This window comes from Sylvia atricapilla, chromosome 12, assembly GCF_009819655.1.
Source record: "Sylvia atricapilla isolate bSylAtr1 chromosome 12, bSylAtr1.pri, whole genome shotgun sequence".
Classification (NCBI taxonomy): domain Eukaryota; kingdom Metazoa; phylum Chordata; class Aves; order Passeriformes; family Sylviidae; genus Sylvia; species Sylvia atricapilla.
In genome coordinates, this window is record NC_089151.1 from 439,095 (window position 1) to 456,894 (window position 17,800).

The 17,800-nt window shown below is 54.5% G+C and overlaps 1 protein-coding gene and 1 long non-coding RNA gene across 2 annotated transcripts in view; one reads left to right on the forward strand and one right to left on the reverse strand.

Moving 5' to 3' along the window:
* Window positions 1-11,529, reverse strand: part of ZFHX3 (zinc finger homeobox 3) — a 122,691-nt gene extending 111,162 nt beyond the window's left edge. Inside the window, exon 1 of the mRNA XM_066327370.1 lies at window positions 11,429-11,529. The gene's annotated coding sequence lies outside the window, so the exon portion shown is untranslated. The remainder of the gene's footprint in view (window positions 1-11,428) is intronic.
* A 3,316-nt stretch (window positions 11,530-14,845) lies between these two features.
* Window positions 14,846-17,276, forward strand: LOC136366371 (uncharacterized). The gene is made up of 3 exons (XR_010744521.1): window positions 14,846-15,072; window positions 16,013-16,277; window positions 16,927-17,276. It is a non-coding gene; the product is annotated as an uncharacterized lncRNA (long non-coding RNA).
* Window positions 17,277-17,800: the final 524 nt, after the last annotated feature.

Here is a 17,800-nt window from a genome sequence, read left to right on the forward strand (position 1 = left end):
AGCCGAGCCTGAGCCAGCAGGCAGCATCTGCACTGGAGCTCCCACCGCAACGCACAGCTCAACCTGGACTGGACTGGAGCACCGTTACAGGAGAAATGGTCTGGATGACATTTTTTACTCCTAAATGCAAAGTTTCAGAAAAGACATTACTGAAAAAAATCACAGCAGCTCTAACAGCTATTCCCACGCTCAGGTCCTGCAGCATCTGATTCAGAAACCATCGTTTTGGCTTTTGAGTGTGTGTTTGCAGGAGAAATCACTTCTGCTCGTCCTCACCTGAGAGCCAGTTATGACCACATTTTCACTCTGGGGTATGATATTTTGCTTTACTAATGACTTTATATAGAATAAACCATTAAGAAACCATCAGTCTATGGAAACAATCAGAACCTGGAGGTTTTGCACAGGAGTCACTCTGTAACAACCAGGTAAAGGGGTGTCTACACAGAGATGTCCCCAAGAGAGCCCCCGGCGCGCTGGTGCTCGGATGTGGACGGGCAGACAGACCTCAGTGTGGAGTCTGAACACACCTGACACACGAGCACACAGAGAACACTACACACACAGCTGAGGCCCAGGAGCACAACCTGCACCAGGGCAGGGCACAGCCCAGCCACCCTCCCCTCTGCCCCTGGCCCTGCAGCCCCTGCCACCAGCTACATCCCAGACCTCTGCAGAGTAACAAAGACACAAAAGAGACTCCCTGGACATGCGATCAGGCAACTGCTTAAATAAAACCAAAATCAGTTTAAAAAACTGCAGCAAATACGTGGTTTGGAACTGCCAAGGGCGCTGGACAGTGGAGGAGGAAGAACTACCTGAGGCAGGTGCGGACCCCTCTGAGAGGAGGATCCAGATCCCTGAGAAAAGCACTGGGCAGTGCTGCTGCAGAGGAACAGGGGGTGGACGGGGAGCAAACAGATTGTTTGTTTATCTAAGCAGGTGAGACTACAAACAGAAGCCATGCAGGCTGCCAGCTGCAGGTGCTGGCTCTGCAGAGCACAGCGAACGCAGCGGGCCATGAAGGCCTGGAGCAGTGCCAGGGCAGCACACGGCAGAGCCCAGGGACGGGCGCTGGCTGCCAGCAGCCACAGCTGCTCACCCACAGCACAGCAATTTCCACCCAGCTCCCCATGCCAGAGCTCCCAAAAGGACAGGGATGCTCAGAATGAGCCCGGGCACTGCGGGACCAGCTCATCCTTCTGTGGCAGAACGAGCTTATCCTTCAGCTAAGCCTCAGCCACAGCTCAGCTTCCTTAGGTGAAAGGGCTGCAAAGGGATCCTCTAACTTTAACCATGCTGTACTCCTGAAAGGGCAAAACAGTAATACTATAAAGATGATTAAAAGCAGTGCCTTCCTCCCAAGCACTCTACACTAAATGCAGACATAGGTGCCAGCCCCACACTAGGACCAAGCTTTTGGCTGGGGCAGCAGCAGAGTGAGCACTCCTCTGGGCACAGGCCTTGGTTCTGCCAGCCTGTTCCCCTCTGCTCCAGCAAAGCCATTTCAACCTGCACTGCAGAATTATTTCAAATTAAAGGGAAGCTGGCAAAAAAACACAACCAAAAATAAAAACATTTTGAGGAAGCTCTTTTTCTCCCATCCTTTAGCAGTTTTTCTAGCCCAGGTCCCTTCCCCAAACTACTTCCCTGTGCCATTGCCCCAGAGCTCTGTGTCAGCAAAAGGAAAAGGCAGCCAGGGCAAGGCTGGCCTTGGCAGCAGCACCAGCGTCACACACAGAGAGGACACCAGCCCCCGCCTCCTGCCTCAGCACCATGGAGCCCTTGCGGTGATTCACCTGCCAGGAGTCCCCACACACAGGTAAACAAGAGGAATTCAGCACAGGCTCCTGAACACAGCAGTGTGAACCTGCTCCTGTGAACAGGACATTCCTGTTTTGGTTTGAAATCAACTTGCTTTGGTACAGCTCGTAACTGTTTCCAATTCAATTAAGCCAAACTAAAATAAACCCTCCTTGAACTGAAAATAATGTCCACGGGGCATTCTAATGTGCAAGTAAATCCTTTGAAAAAATAATAATAAATCAATGCAAACTTTTCTAAGCAGGAAGAGTGCTGGTAAGCAGAGGGTATTTGTTCTGAAAACCTCTGAAACAGTCAGAATGAGAAGCCAAGCAGAGTTTTCAGCAGACACTTCTCAGAGCCCAACTGCACTGTTTACCTAAGACAGTTAAAAGAGTATCAGCAGTGTGAAATGCAGCCAGCTTCAAAGTCACAGTCTCGAGTCCTAAACATGCCACAGCAACCTCATTTTAGGCAAACACAAGCTCTATTTTTGTTAAGTGTTTCTCTTCCTCTGCTGTGCAAGAGGCTCATACAAGGAAGAAGGAACTTTAAATACAAAACCAACCAAACAAAAAAACTTTCACACTCAAGACACCATGAGAACATTAAAGAACAACAGTTCTGTCCTTTCTCCCACAGTATTCACTGTAGCTATTTCTACCAAAAGAAGCTTTATTTTACCATTTTCTTCCCCTTTTGTAAACGACCTGCACCCTAAGACTCTCAGTCTTTTTATTTCCAGTCACCAGGGAGCCAGGAGCCATCTCTGGGGCTCAGAACTGCCCTAGCCTCCTCACAGTGACCTGGGCCATGGGGCCGACTTCAGGCCCCCATCTCCCCCTGTGCTGGTCACACACAGCCAAGGGCATGGCTTGGAACTGTTCAACATCCAGGTAATGCCATTAATGGAGACAGCTGAGTCTTAACGAAAGTAAATTCCAGCAGCAGTTGAGAAATCACCGTCCTGCTCCATAGTCCAGCAAGGCCTTCAACAAGACACAGACACAGCTTTTAACATCCCAAATATTTGCATACAGGAAGACCGTGACCAAAATACTCCTCCCCTCCACCTCCTAACATGCTATGTTTTAATGGCAGCTGAAGCCTTTTTGGTTTCTCCACTTTTTTTTTTTTTTTTTTTTTTTTTTTAATTTTAAAATGCAGAAGACCCACTAAGCAGCACCAACAGCAAAATCCCCATGCCTGTGCCTGACACCTCTCCATTCATTTCTCCAGTGGTAGAAAACTTCAGATCTCCAGAGGACAGCCAGTGCTTCTGGAGGAATCTCATCAAATGCATCTCACTGACTATTCATGGGCTTTGTACCCAGAAGCAAGGAGGGGCTAAGAAAAAGATTGCTGAGGGGGATAAAAGCCAGAGTCCTGACATCCAGTTCCTGCCTAAAGTAAGCAGACATCCTCACAGACAGCGGCTCCTTGGACTCAAGGAAGGAAACCTCCAGTCCCAAGAGAGCATCCCATCACTCCAGAGACACAAAGGGATGCTTAGATGAGGAACATGGCTGGAGAAGTGGCTAGCTGGACACTTCCAGTTGTGCTGGAAGAGCCAGAGGACCTTTCAGAAGGTGTCTGGCAACCAGGTCTGCAGCCCTAGGCACAGCTGGGAGGTTTCAAGAGAAGAGAAGTCAGTGGTGCTGCTCCTTCTGTGATGCTGACCTCAGCCACTGCTGTGCAGAGCCGAGCTCAACCCTCCTCCTCCTCTTGCATGGGCTCCAAGCCATCCCCCAGGCCCTTCCAGAGCCTGGCTCTGCTGTTCACACATCTGCAGTTCCAGGTGAAACCGCTGCAAGCCTGCAAGCATGAAGGCTGCTTTTCACACAGGGCTGTGCTGGCACCAGACCCACCACCTGGGTCATTTCCAGGATCTCATGCAAACCTCCGGGACTTCCACGTCGCCCAAAATAAAGAGGAAACAGTAGAGAGGCTGGTTAAAATAAAGCAAGCCAGGAAAAAAAAAGAATCTGTGGCAGCTCCTTCAGACAGGCACTGCTATTTGCCAAGTAGCTGGTTTCTGAAATAGCAGAGGGGCACGTGGCGCTGACCACCAGGGCTGGGCATCCCACGCCAGCAACGGGCACGAGCTGGCAGCGATGTCCAGCTCACCACCTGCTCTCCCCTCTGCCAGCCATGAGGTGCTGCCACAAACCCCTAATTTCTCAAACCCTGGCCTTCTCCAGCACCAGCTTGCTGTGGGGCAGTGTGTGCTTCTTGTCCACCACCTTGACTAACAACACAACCAACCCAGCAGCCTGCCGCACGTGCTGCACCTCCTCCAGCTGTGCTGCAGGCCCAACACCGTGCACACAGGAGCTCAGGGTGTACACCTACCTACTCCTTTACATGTGCCTTCACTTAGACTTGGGCTCTCCAGGACTACAAACCCTCGCTAACATGACCAGGCCTCCACCCCAGTGCTCTGTGCCCCAGAAAGCATCATCAACAGGAGGGATGAGATGGTGTCACAAAACATGGACCAACAGGCTCCATTTCTCAGGTACCACAGCACAGGTCTCCAGCATGATGCCCTGCTGGGAGGTGCTGAGGTGCTCTGGACAATCCCTCTGCTCCACAGCTGCCCCCAGCACAGCAGCTACTGCCATCTAAAATTTAAGGATGCCACAATGCTCCGGGGATTTAAAACACATTATGATTTTTCACAACCAACCCCCACTTACAGTCCCTGCCTATGAACTATGCATCATCCCATTTCATCCTCCAGCTGAGGCAAACACTTGGTGTCTTGCCCAAAGTCAGCGTCAGAGCTGAAACGGATCTTTTGACTTCCAAACAAGCTCACGGTGCTTTTAACTGTCTCTATGGAAGATGAAAAACAGCAAGAAGAAAGGAACTGGGGAAGGAAGTATGTAAGACTAAAAGAGACAAAATTAACAGGAGAAAATTAAAGGGGAGAAATTTAGGCTCTGACATCTGAAGTAGCTGTGTAGGAGCTCATGTCTGGGTGCCGCAGACCCAGCTTCCAGAAGAAAGGCCAGAGCACCCATTCCTCAAAGCCAGATGTGAAGGCGCTGACTGCAGCACCCTGGGGACACGGTGAGCCCTGCCAGCCCCTGAGTCCCACCGGGTGCCTTCATCTCCAGTGCCTGGGCCCAACAGCGTCCTGGGCACCTGCTGTCCCCAGCAGCACTGGGGAGGGATGCCCTGCTCCTCCAGGCAGCTGAGCATGAATGACAGCGGGCCCGCACTGTGCTGGCGGCCGGGGCGCCTCACTCCGACACCAACAAAGCAGAAGGTTAATTTGAACCTCACAGCCCTGCTGCTGCGCGCCTGTGCCTCCTCCTCGCCCTCCCTCCCCGCTCTCCTTTCTGTGCAAAGCCTGACATCTACAGTTCTGTCTGGCACAGTCAGGGGCTGCGGTGGGAACCGTGCAAGGACACGGGGACGTGGTGGCCGGCTGCCCTCCGCTCCCCGGCCTCTGCTCAGCCACACTGCACAGCACAAAGCAGCCTCAGCCCCATCCGGGGACACGCACCAGGAGCTAAGACCACCCGGCAGTACCACTCCAGCGGCCACCAGCACACTGCTACAGCTCAGCTGAGAGCAGCCCCTGCGCTGGCACCGACACCCAGCACTGCCCAACACCGCGTGCCCCAGGAACCACAGCCCGGCAGCATCGCCTCCGCAGCCGTCCTGCAGGAACCTCCTGCACCCCAGCACGACACAGCCCCTGCTCTGCTTTCCAGGCATCCAAGGGGCTGGGCACCAGCCTCTGCAACAACAGAGGTACAGCTGAAATGCACAAGCTGCTGTGCACAGCCTGAATCCAGAATACCTTCACACTGCAGGAGCAGGGCTGGTTTGCAGACTCTGCAGCTCCCAAACCTGTGCCTCAGACACCAAGTAGCTCCCTGCACTTTCCCTGCTCAGTCTCCTGAACCAGCCTTCAGGCCTGCTGAGATGCTTTCTCAGCACATGGTACCTCAGCAAAGACACCTTGGGGAAGAAGCCCCGGATTCTGCATCATCTCAAACAACACGCACCTGATGGCAGCTCAGCCAGCTGTGCCTCCGCACCCTCCTCACCTCCCCCTTCTTCACTCAACTCCATTACAGCAAGAAGACCAAAACCCTCCGAGCCCACCGCCAGACGTCACGGTCACTGAGGAAACCCAGTGCCTGACCCAGCAGGATCAAGCACATCATCGCCATGTTACCATCAGCAATGCCATTTGTGTGCTGAATTCCGCACCGAGTGTAGGTCTGTTTGCACAAGGCGGCTGCTGGAGGAGCACGGAAGGAGGGTTAAACCTCCTGCTACCCAACGAAGCCAACCAGCCATTTTGGAGCCAGGGGCCACCAGCCAGGAAAGCGTGGCTGGAAGCCTGAGGTGAGCCCAAGGCAGGACACAGGGTACGCTGCTGTTGGGACCTGAGGGTTTGGGAACAACTCCCATCTTCCCTGGGCAGGGACCCGATGCTTCAGCAGGCACACTTGGGCCATGAAAATAAGCACTAAGAGCTAACACATCACAGGCCCTGCAAGCTCCACTTTTCCCAGATACTGGGGCAGGTGGAGAACAGGAAAAATCCTTATGCTAGAGCTGCCAGGCACATTGTCTGCTCCAGCATTACTGCCAAGCCAAGGAACCTGCACAGCTCAGCCCTCACCAGATTTAATACCTGAACGCCTGGTTACCACAGGGCCCGCATCCTCATGCTCAGCAGCAACATTCACCACTCAGTTCAGAACACATTGAGAAATGTTTGTTTTCTGGGGGGGAAAAAGGAAAAATATTGCCGGCCCTCTTTGCCTTTTCATAGCGAGAGGCTTGTTTGGCACTTGTGACATAATGAAATTACCATCAACAGCCAAGTGTCTCTCCCAGCAGCAAACTCAAGGGCAAAGCTGGGTGGCCGCAGGCTGCCAGCAGCACCCGCTGTCATGCCACTGTCCCTTGCACCTGAGCAGCAGCACCTGGAACATGGCGGCAGCCACCACCAGCTGCGGCCTGTGTTGGACCTTATTCCTGACATCCCCGACCAAAAAACAATTTCGTGCGGGGACAAACTTGGGTCTCCTCGCAGGCACCTCCGACACACACAGAGCACACACCTGGCTCGTACCCGGCACAGCCGGCGTTGCTGTGGCGACCAGCACCCACCTCCCGCACCGACAGATGGACACGTGTGTCCGGCACGGCCAGGGACAGCAAGGCCACGCGGAGAGACCTCAGCAAGACCCGCGGCACGTCCGAGGGGAGCGAGGAACGCGGGGTGGCCAGGGCTGGTGGGATCCCCAACCGGGCAGCAGGACCGCTGACGGCGACAAGGGAAACCCGACTCATCCGCCCTGTTTTGTTGTTTGCCTTTTTTTAAAAAAAAAAACTAGCTGGAATTTATCTGTTTCTCCAATCCCTGCCTACACACAAACCCAACCTCGGGAGCAAACAAAAATGCCTGAATCGCAGCTCCGAGACAAAGCAGAAGGCGAGCGGGCGGCCTGCTCCCGCTGCCCTCACCTCACCCCTCGGCGCGAGGCGGTTATATTTAGGTACCGCCACGGTCTGCGGTGCCGCGGCCCCCTCGGGCACGGCGCAGAATGCAGATTTTCCAGACAACAGACCACAACAGCTCCGTCAAAACCATTAGAGGCTGCGGCGCCCAGGCCTGCGCACAGATGTTTTGATTCCCACTCTCCTGCCACGACAGCCCTCGACAGCCCCGTGGCTGCCGTCATGCGCCGGACACCCAGCCTGAATTCCGGCTGTCGAGGAGGGAGGCAGCAGAGAAGGGCAGCCCTGCTCCCCAGGGAGGAGCTCCTCTCTCTAGTCTCCCCCTGCATCTCCCCAGGGATGGAGAGGCTCCCGCAGGGCTCCCAGACGGCGTGGGGGACGACCCACCCTTAGGGAACAGGAGCAGCACAGCGGGGGCAGCCCCCACAGGCACCTGCTGTGGCCCCGGGGGCCTCTCCCAGGCCGAAGCCCCCACAGCCATCAGTCGCAGGAGCCTGCGAGCGGCACAGGGTCCGGCACGTGCTGGGCTGGGGGGCCTTGTCGTGACCCGGCTTTGTTCACAGCCCACTTCTGCTGCCAGCCGGACGCACCCACCGGTACAAATACACGGCCCCCAAAGCCACACAAAGGCCAAACCTCGGCCGCGCTCTGACGAAGGGATGCAGGAGCTGTGAAACACTCAGCCTCTCCCAAGCCTGTCCCTCCGGGATCGATCACCGCAGCACGCGCACCTCCAGCCCCGGCAGGGCCGGCGCACGCCGCCGCCAGCACCCACGGAAGATGGTTGCCGAAAACTCTCCCACCGCAGATGAGAAAGCAACACTGGCAGGGAAACGCTCCCACGAGGGATCGAGCCCCCGCAGAACAAAACAGCACGTGAATAAAGTTGATGTAAAAGGCCACTAGTCCTTTTTCTGCTTCTCCACGCAATATTTTTTTTATTATTATTACTGCTATTGCTGTTATTTTGGAGAGCGGAAGGAGGTGTTAACAGGGAAGCTGACGCAGCCAGCTGCGCGTCCATCACTTTGGGATTCAGCGATTCCTGCTGAAGCCGTTCAACCACTGGCCAGGCCCAAAGCAAATCTGCTGCTCCTGGCCTCTGGCACGACACCGACAGCAACCGGGGCGGGGGTCAACGCAGGGAGATGAAAGAGAGACACACGCCTCCGCTTTTGTCAGAGCAGCCACCGCTGGGCCCCGGTGTGACAGTGACCACGACAAGGCCAGGCGACGGTGCCAGGCACACAGGGCCGCCCGCACCGCCCCGGCCTGCCAAGCAGCACCTTGGCTCGGTCCTGTGGGAACAAAAGGCAGCGGCAGGGTGGGAGGGAGGGTCCGGAGGCTCTGCAGCAAAGGACCGGCGCTGCTGCGGCCGGCACCGCCGAGCGGGAGAGGGGCTGGAGCCAACTTCCTGCTGCCCTCTGTTCCCAGAATGACCGCGTCAAAAAGAAAAGAGGAGGAGAAAAAAAATACAAATACGGCAAAGCAACTTCTGGGGCCAGATGCAGAATTTCGCTCCCCTCTAATGTGCCTTTTCTTTGCTTTTGTTCCAGTCGAAGGCAGCCTGCGGAGCGGGACCGGGCAGGAGGCAGCTCAGGCAGCCGCACAGCGGAAAGCCCTCGACCGGCGGCAGAGCAGAAGCCTGGCGAGCCCTGGGCCTGGCCGCAGGGTCGGCGCTTCACGGTGCCGGGGAGCCCAGCGTGATCCTGCTGTCGGGGGCCTGGGACACCCCCTCGCCCCCCTCCCGGCTGCTCCTCGGCCCCCGCTGCTGCGGCAGCCGAAAAGCCACGCTCCGTCTTCGCTCAGTGCCGGACCAGACAGTGCTCCCTAATGAGGGAGCATTACAATCAGCTTGTAATGCTGAATTTTTAATGCTGCCGAGGGCTCTGTTACATAATAAAGGGGGGAACGGGAGCAGAGGGCGGCCGGTGGGGCAGCCCGATCCCCCCGGCCACGCAGGCGGTGGCCCCGGCCCGGTGGCCGCCCCTCGCACCCCCTGACCCGCCGCTTACCGCCAGCGCCGCAGGACAGGGCGCGCACGACGCCCATCGGAGCTCCTGCCCTGCCGGGAGGGTTGCACAAACTTTCCTCAAGTGCGTGGAGGGGTGATGCCAAAACGCTGGCTCCGCACTCTGCCGCGGCTCGGCCGGGAAATGATTTAAAAGCAAAGTTCACGAGCATGTTAACGGCATGCTCTCGTATGTCCCCGCACACACGGGCTGCGCTGCGCCGCTCGGTAATACCCTAAGACTGTAAATCTATAACCACTGCAATGATTTAGTGATTAAAAACATGATAACATATTGTGTAACTGCAAACCACAGAATCCCTGCCAACTCTCCTCCGAGATACAGGAACAAAAATACAGAAAATGTGTTGCTCGCAGCGGTCTTCCTAAACTCGATGGAAAGATTTTAATAATAATAATAATGCAAAAAACCCCAGAAAAACAAACCCCAAAAACAAAAACCCAACCCAGACATCAGAAAAGGCTGGTTATAAAGCAAGGCTAGGAAAAAAAAATATTTAAAAGACGGAACTTTAAATACGGATCTTGCTCTAACAAATTACAATCTAAACATGCCTCGCTTTTTTCTCTTTTTAAGTTTGTCGTAACTGGAATAACTGGTCTTGTGTGATGTCTTGCATATTCAAAGTGCTTTGTAATAGGATACGGAGACCAAACCTTATTTGCCTAAACTCAATGGGTTTTATTTTTTCCCCTCTCTCCCCCCCCATTTCTTTTCCTTTTATTTTCCCTCCTCCCCCCCCTTTCTCCCCTATCAGGGGGAGGGTGTGGGGAGAGGCAAAAGGAAGCGAGGGCTTTAAGCTGTAAGGAAAATACCTGAAAGAGGGAAGCTGCAATCCGTAATACAGCGAGGAAAGCCAAATATTATACATATATTTTTAAAGGCAGCTATGGGAGTTTTGGCCTCTAAGCAGCCAACTTGACCCCATTTTCTCTATTCTCTTATTTCCTCCGTTGCAGGATTCCTGCACCTTCAGTCGTATTCGAACTCAATGTGACCCTAAGGAGGGAGTCACCGAGTCTCCAGAAAATTGCTCCATATTAAACAGGAGCAAGAAGAGGAGAAAGACAGCCAGCCGGCGCAGAGGGGACACGGCTGCGTGAGAGTCCAGGACATACCGAGAGCAGCCCCAAGCACAGCGGGAGAAAGAAACAGACCTCGCTCGGAACCAATTTTTGTTTGTTTGTTTTTTTTAAAAAAAGGGGGGGGCGCGAGAGAAACTGAAAAAAAAAAAAAAAAAAAAAAAAAGAAAGAGACAAAGACACAAACGCAACCCAAATTATAAATAATTCACAGTCCGAATCCCGCGTGTGCGTGGCACCCACGCACGCCGCGCACAGCCAGGGCACATCCACACACACAGACACACACACGCTGCCCTCGGAGGGTGCGTGCGGCAGCGGGAACCCGAGCGCGGCGGGTCCCGGCGGGCACCGACAGGGACCCGCGTTTCACGTAGCGCGCTAAGCGCCGGGCGATGCGGCCCCGAGTCATTAACCCCGGCCCCGGGCGGGCTCGGCCTGCGGTGCCGCCCGCCCCCGCCGCGCTCCCGCACCGAGCCGCCCCGCGGGGAACAAGAATCGCCGTTCCTGTGCGTGGCCAGGCCGTGCGGGCCGCGGGGCTCCGCGGGGCGCGGGGCTTCCGCGGGGCCGGGCCCGCCGCCGCCGCCGGGGCAGTTTTCGGCACTTTCTTCGCTCCTTTGTTTTCCGGCGCGTCCCCGGCGCGGAGCGGCGGCGGCCCGGCGGGGTCCCGGGGGCGCGGGCTCGGAGCGAGGCCGGGCCCCCGCCGCCGGCCCCGCCGCGCACAAAGCGGCCGGGCGGGCGCCGCGCTCGCTGCGCGCCCCGCGGCCATGGCCGGCGGGCGGGGCGGGGGGGGGTCCGCGGGCGCGTAGCGGCCCCCGCGGCGCCGGCACCTGCGCGTCCCCGGCGGCGGCGGCGGGGCTCCGGGACGGCGAGCGGCACAAAGTTTGCTGGGGGATCCGGGGCGGTGGGTGGGAGCGGACGGGAGGGGGGGCCGGACCAGCCCCATGCAAAGCAGCCCGGGCGCCCCGAGCAGGAGGAGCCCGAGCGGGGGGACAGGGCAGAAAAGTTGCCACTTACGCGGTCGCTGCTCCGGCGGCGGCGGCGCTTTTAATCCCGGGCGGCGGCGCGGGGGCTACAGATCCCATGCAGGCTGCGGCGGCTGCGGCGGCAGGAGCGCGGGGCTCCGCGGAGGGGCCCGGGGCAGCAGCAGCGGGAGCCGGGGGCAGCAGCCGGAGCCGAGCGGGAGCCGCCGCCGCCGCCGCCGCTGCCCAGCAGCAGCATCGTTGTCGGGGAGTTTGCAGCCCCCCGGAGAGAGGGGGCCGCGGGCGGCGGCAGCAGCAGCGGCGGCGGCGGGTCGGGGCGGAGCGGCGGGCGCGGAGCGGAGCGGGCGGCGGGCGCGGAGCGGGCGGCGGGGCTGGCGGTCGCCGGAGCAGGAAGCGCCCGGACTCAGATCTGATGATTGGGAAGAAAAAAAACTCTTTGGATCTTTATTCTGCTAATTAGTTTCCTGCAAAAAATGGCTGATTAGTGCAGTGCGCATGTGCCTCATTACCCAGGCACGACGGGAAGGGCTAATTAGCCACCTTCTGGATCAATAAGATTCAGCCCAGGCGGCGGGGGAGGGAGCGAGCGCGCAGGAGCGGGCGGGGGGAGCGCGGCGGCGGCGGCGGCGCCGCACCGAAACTTGGGGCAAGCGGCCGGCCCCCAGCCCGCGGCGGGGGGGCCCGGCCCGGCCCGGCCCCGCTCCGCGCCCCGCCGCGCTGCCCCGCGCAGCGCCTCTGCCCGCGCAGCGCCGGCCCGGCCAGGGGGGCCCCGGGGCCGCGCTCCGCACCGCTCCGCTCCGCGCCGGCGGGACCTCCGCGGGGCCACCTGCCCCCGCGCCCCGGGCGGGGCCGCGCCGCCCCGCTGCACGGCGGAGCCGGGCCGGGCCGACCCCCGCCGCCGCCGCCGCCGCCGAAGTTTCCCCGGGAGCCGCCGGGAAAGTTGCGTCCGGCGGCGAGCGCAACTTTGCGCGCCGGCCCCGCCGCCGCCGCCCGCGGCATCCCTGCGGCATCCCCGCGGCCCGGCCCCGTTCAAACTTGGCGGCCGCCGCTCCGAGCGGGCCGGCGGATCAATGCGGCCGCGGCCGGCCGCGCTGGGAGCCGGGCTACAGGTTTCACCAGCCATCGCTGGCAACAGCTTTGTCATTTTCTAAAAATAAGAAGCTAAAAGTTATTGTAGAAGAAGGGGCTTTTTTTGTCCCCCGCACAATGTGCCTTTTGTGAGTTTAATGCCATTCTGGGGCTCTCTATAGCCCCGGACAATGGGGAACTCCAGGAGGCGGCTGTGCCTCTGCCTTTTTTCTTTCTTGCTTTCTCTTTTCTTCCCCCCACCCCCCTCCTCTTTTTTCCCCCTTTTTTCTTTTTCTTTTTTTTTTTCTTTTTTTCCTTTTTTTTTTTTTTTTTTTTTTAAGGAGAGGATGCAACATTCCTCTAGTCCCACCAGAACCTCTGCTTTGATAAAATAAATATTTCTCTAGCCTAACGGTAACGTTTTTCACTTTCTGCTCGGATCCATGTCCGATTATTATTTAAAATTTTTATTTCCAGGAGCTTGTCCCTCCCCATTCCAGCCCTAGTGAGAAATGTAGATGATCGCTGGGAACATGGGATTTGAATTTTAGGAGGAGGTGAACCAGTAAAGAACCTCTGTCCAGGCTTCAGGAATGTGGGTTTTTTTCATCTTTCTATAAGAGGCTATTTTTATTATTAGTAGAAATGCATCTAAATTAATTCATGTCTTGAAAATCTAAAGAAGCTCCTTTTTTGCCTTTTTTTTTTTTTTTTTGCCTTTTTTTAACCTTTTTTGTGTGTGTGTGTGTGTTTGGTTTTTTTTTTGTGTGTGTGTTTTGGTTTTTTTTTTTTTTTTTTTTTTTTGGTGTTTATTTTTTTTTTTTTTTAATTTTCATAATAACTCAAATAATTATCTTCCTGGTTTGTTTCATAGCTCTGAACAAGGAATGCAGTTGCGGTCAGTTTTTCCATTTGGGAGAACCTTAATGTACATGTATTTTATACTGCAAGGTAATAAACTGCATGTTTGTTAGTACCTATTATAATGAAATGTCTTGAGCTTTCCTTGTTTCTTACCGTGGGGGTTGACATTTGGAATTTTGACAAGTCCCTTTAAGTGGGACGGGGGTGAAGGAAGAGCACGGGTGATGAGGAATTTGACTGTACTGTTGATGCATTGCTGGAAGGGGCTTGTGTTTGGGGGAAAGTCGCAGGTTTTAAGATGCAGGGTTCGATGGGTGCCACGGTTCTGTGGATGTTGTACCTGCAGCCCTGGTGTGCCCAGTGACCCAGGCGTGCTGCATGTCAATCCTGGTGGTCGGATTGACCCCAGAGGGGGATCAGTTTGCGTTTAAAAGCTGCCCTTAAAAATCTGTCAGTCCCTGCTTGATGCATGTCTGTCTGGTTTTGTGAAACAATTGTTAATGTACTCATCTTTAAAAAAAATAATAAAAAAAAAAAAAAACAAACAAAAGAAAACCAAACAACCCCCACCAAAATAAATAAAAAAAACCCCACTGAAAATCCCCACCCAAACCCTAAAAAAAAAAAAAAAAAAAAAAAAAAGAAAAAAAACCCACCCAAGCAAAAAAATAATTTAGGAAAAGCAACAACACATCAAAAACCAACTAAGCCCCAAAGCATGGAGCTCTGTGGGAATCAGAATTTTTGGGGGCTGCTTGGTGCGCTGCCTGGGAAGGTGCATGTAATTTCTAGCTGTTGTTCTTGCTGAACGTGAACCGAACGTGGGTTGAGGAAGAAGTTGAGGCGAGAATAAAGTAACCCTTGTCTTAGCACTTGGGATAACTTGGAGAAGTGCCTCCTTTCCCCCGAGGCTGTGGATCTGGTGGCCCAGGCTGCGGGTGCTGCCTGTGGCCACACTTTCTGCAGAGCAAAGCAAAAGGAAACGTGTGGGGAAGTTGGGGAGCAAAGGAGCGCCTGTGGATGCTCCAGAAATAGGCACCTCCACAGGGACGTGTGCGGGCGCGGGCTGGAGCCATGGATGTTGTCTCTGCGCTCGCATCGCGAATTCGAGCTGTGCGCCGCTGTCCTCTAATTTCCCATGACAACATATGGATCCCATAAAGGCAAACATGCCGAAGTGCATCTGTCTGGGTAGTTAACACAAACCAAACATCCCCCGCTCGGAGATCCCGCTGCTCCTCTGGCCGTGCTGCGCGGAGCCCTCCTGCGCCAGCCCCTCGGAGCTCCGTCTTTCTTCTCCGTCACGCTCCCGGGACGAGCCCGAGTGCCCCGAGAGGGAGGAGGGCAGCGGGCGCCGGGTCAGAGGAGCGGAGGGGTTAAGCGGGGAGAGGGGCGTGCGCCCCGCGGCCCCCCACCCTCCTGGGAGCCGGTCCAGCCCGAGCAGGCTCTGCCCCGGGGTCAAGTCCTAGGACATCTCTCCCTCCCCTCCTGGCTCGGGCTGGGGAGGGAGAACAGCAGATGAGCGGAGGGCAGAGGTTTGCCCCTCATCCTGGACGCAGACGTCTGGAGGCTGGGGAACGAGAGAGTTCCCAGTTTTCCAGGTTGCCAAAAGAGGTGATGAGGGGAGGCTGTGTGTGAAAAGAAGGGAAGGAACAAGTGACGGCTGCAGGACCGGCGGATAAACCACTGCGCAAACACCGAAACGCAGCCAAGGAATTAAGGGATAATTCGTACAGAAATCGTTAGGTATGATTACATGTATGTGCACGTGTGTGTCCTCTAAAAAATTTACTTCCCGTAAGATTTCTTTGTTCTAGGCAAAAAGACAATCTGGTTGCTAAAATGTAAAAAGGGGCTTCCCTTACTTTAATTAGAAATTTTGATACGGCCTCGTCTGCAATTGTGTGGGTGCCTCTTGTTTCTATATGTGTATCTCTGCATACGCATAGATGGGATTTTGGGTTCAAATAGCTTTTAATGTGCTTAGCAGAAAGAAGCTCTTAGTATCAGATCTGCAGGGAAAATAAGACTGATTTTTCCCATAGGAAACTTGCTAAAGACACAGCTGAATTATTAGATTAACCCATTTTTTTGTCTCATGGCATATCTGATGTATTTGCGCAAAGATTTGTATCATTTCATTTCTATGTTATTTTGAACAGACGGAACGAATAGCGGCGCTTTAAAGGGAAGTTATTATTTGTAGAAATGTATACAAATTAAGAGGAACAACTTTGAAGCAAAATGTTTTTCCAAGGCAGTGAATATGGCTTTCTGGACAGGACTCTCAGCAGGAATGGTTGTTATGTTTAACATGTAAAACGGGGGTGAGCAGCTCCGGTTCCCTGGGTTCTGCAGGGAGATGAGGTCTGCCCCTGGAGACATGACCTGGCTGCCAGGGGCTCAGGAGGCAGCGGTGGGCCAGATTTGCGTCGGGCTCTGGTGACAGCACTGGGCTCGGCAGAATTTTTCGGGATCCGTGAGCGTATCCCGTTGCTCGCCGCCCAGCACGGGGGGACAGGGCCAAGGCTCTGCCAGAGGCTGACGGGGCACAGGGGGCTGATGTGTGGGGAGAGCTAAAACAAAGTTCCAGGCTATCTTTTAAAATCCAGGCTTTAAAAATTATTGTTGGGAGCGGGGAGATCTAGCTTAGAAAAAGTCTCCATAATATCATCCACTTCCATAGCTGTATGCTTCTTGGAAATGTGTCTGAAGAATCAGAACAAAGCATGGAAGGCCAGAGTCCTTGAAGGAGCTCCAAATGATAAAGTCTGCCATTCATTTTAAACACTGCGTGCATTGTGGAAACACAGGTCAATTTGAAGGCATTTGTCAGATTTCCAGTTCCCTCTGCTCCTTTGCAATGGAAATTTGCAATCAAATCCCTGTGCTGGAGTTAGGATGTCTGCCTTGATCAGTTTGTATGACTCTCTGCCCAAAGCACTGGCCAGGTAAGCTTTTCCTTTGGCAAGTTAGTGTGCGTGGAGTGGATCAGGAGAAGGGGAAGCTGGAGCAGAGGCGTTTGCTCTGGGCTGGGAAGGGGGAAAGGGCAGGCAGGCGGCAGCGATGGATTGCACGGGGCTTGCTGAGCCGCAGAACTGACTTGATACCGTTTAGAGACGCCCAGCAAGAAGCATGGAAAGGGATATTCCAGCAGCAGCACAGTCATTGTTGGGATGCAAAAATGCAGCACGGCTGGAGAGCCACACTGCTGAGCAATTTCAGCCAGATAGCAGGGATTTCTTCTGGAGTCATGTTTGACTCCTCAGTTACTGGGGGGGCTGCTGCCCTTATTCCTGAGACGTGGGGATGCTGGAGGGGAGAGACTATTGCTCTAGAAGAAATGCTGTAGGATTTGGGGAGGTTTGGGCTGGCGAGGATGTTCAAAGGAACATAAGGAACATTTATTCTTTTGTCTCCAATATATTTCAGGGTTTTACCCGATTATTAAAAGACACCGTGCTCTAGGCAGTGGGAGTGACAGGACCTTTGTGGGCTATTCCAGCTGTCCCCAAACCTGGCAGGGCTGCTGCAGTCAGGCTGAGTGAACACCCCTCAGTCAGACAGCAGGTTTGTAACATGCATTTGCTTGTTTTGCAGGCCATAACACAAGTGGATGTGTTTGCCATGGAAATAAACACTTGGAACACATCTATATGTTTCTTGGCTTTTTGAGAGAAATGAAGAAAAAAGTCTTGGCATTTAATTACGAGGCTCTAACCTGATAAATATTGAACATCATTTCTTTGTGAGCGGCTCCATGTGCTCAGAGTACTCTATGGATGTATTCCACAATTGCACTTATTTAATGCCTGTATCACCTCGTGCCTATTGTATTTATGTTGTCATCAATGTCAGATTTTAATTAAACAATTAAATCACTGTCACAGTAATTTCCCTAGAAAACTATTTTAAATGAAAAATCCCACAATAAATGTTTGGGAACCATCTTAAAGGGAAAAAAGATGGAAATAAGTTACAAAATAAAATTACAGTTCCCCCAGAATTAGGGAAAAAACCCCCATGTTTTCAGCCTGGAGAAGAATTCTGGACTACAGGGTGGTTTCCACAGAATTCAGAGTGTGCTAGCAGGGAGAGCAAGAGCCCTTGGCTTGTCTGGGGGCTGGTCTGGGTCTGTCAGGCGCAGCGGCTGCACGGGGACCCCGGCCCAGGGCTGGCACTGCTGTGCTCACCCTCCTGCTGGGGCCAGGAGCAGTGACAGCAACGCAACCCTCTCATCTCCGTGCCTGCCAGGTACCAAATGCTCCCTAGAAAATAGCCCATCAGCCTTCTTTCCCTCCGACTTATTTCAGAATTAAGCTGGAGATTTGCAGGAAAGTCTGCATTGAATTATTCACCAAGTTAAGCACCAGCACCAGCTGCACTTAGTATATAGTAACCATGTCCTCCACCCGTGTTGTAAGCAGATCTGACATAGCATCTTTGCTGCAGTTAATCAAACCAGTTCATCGTT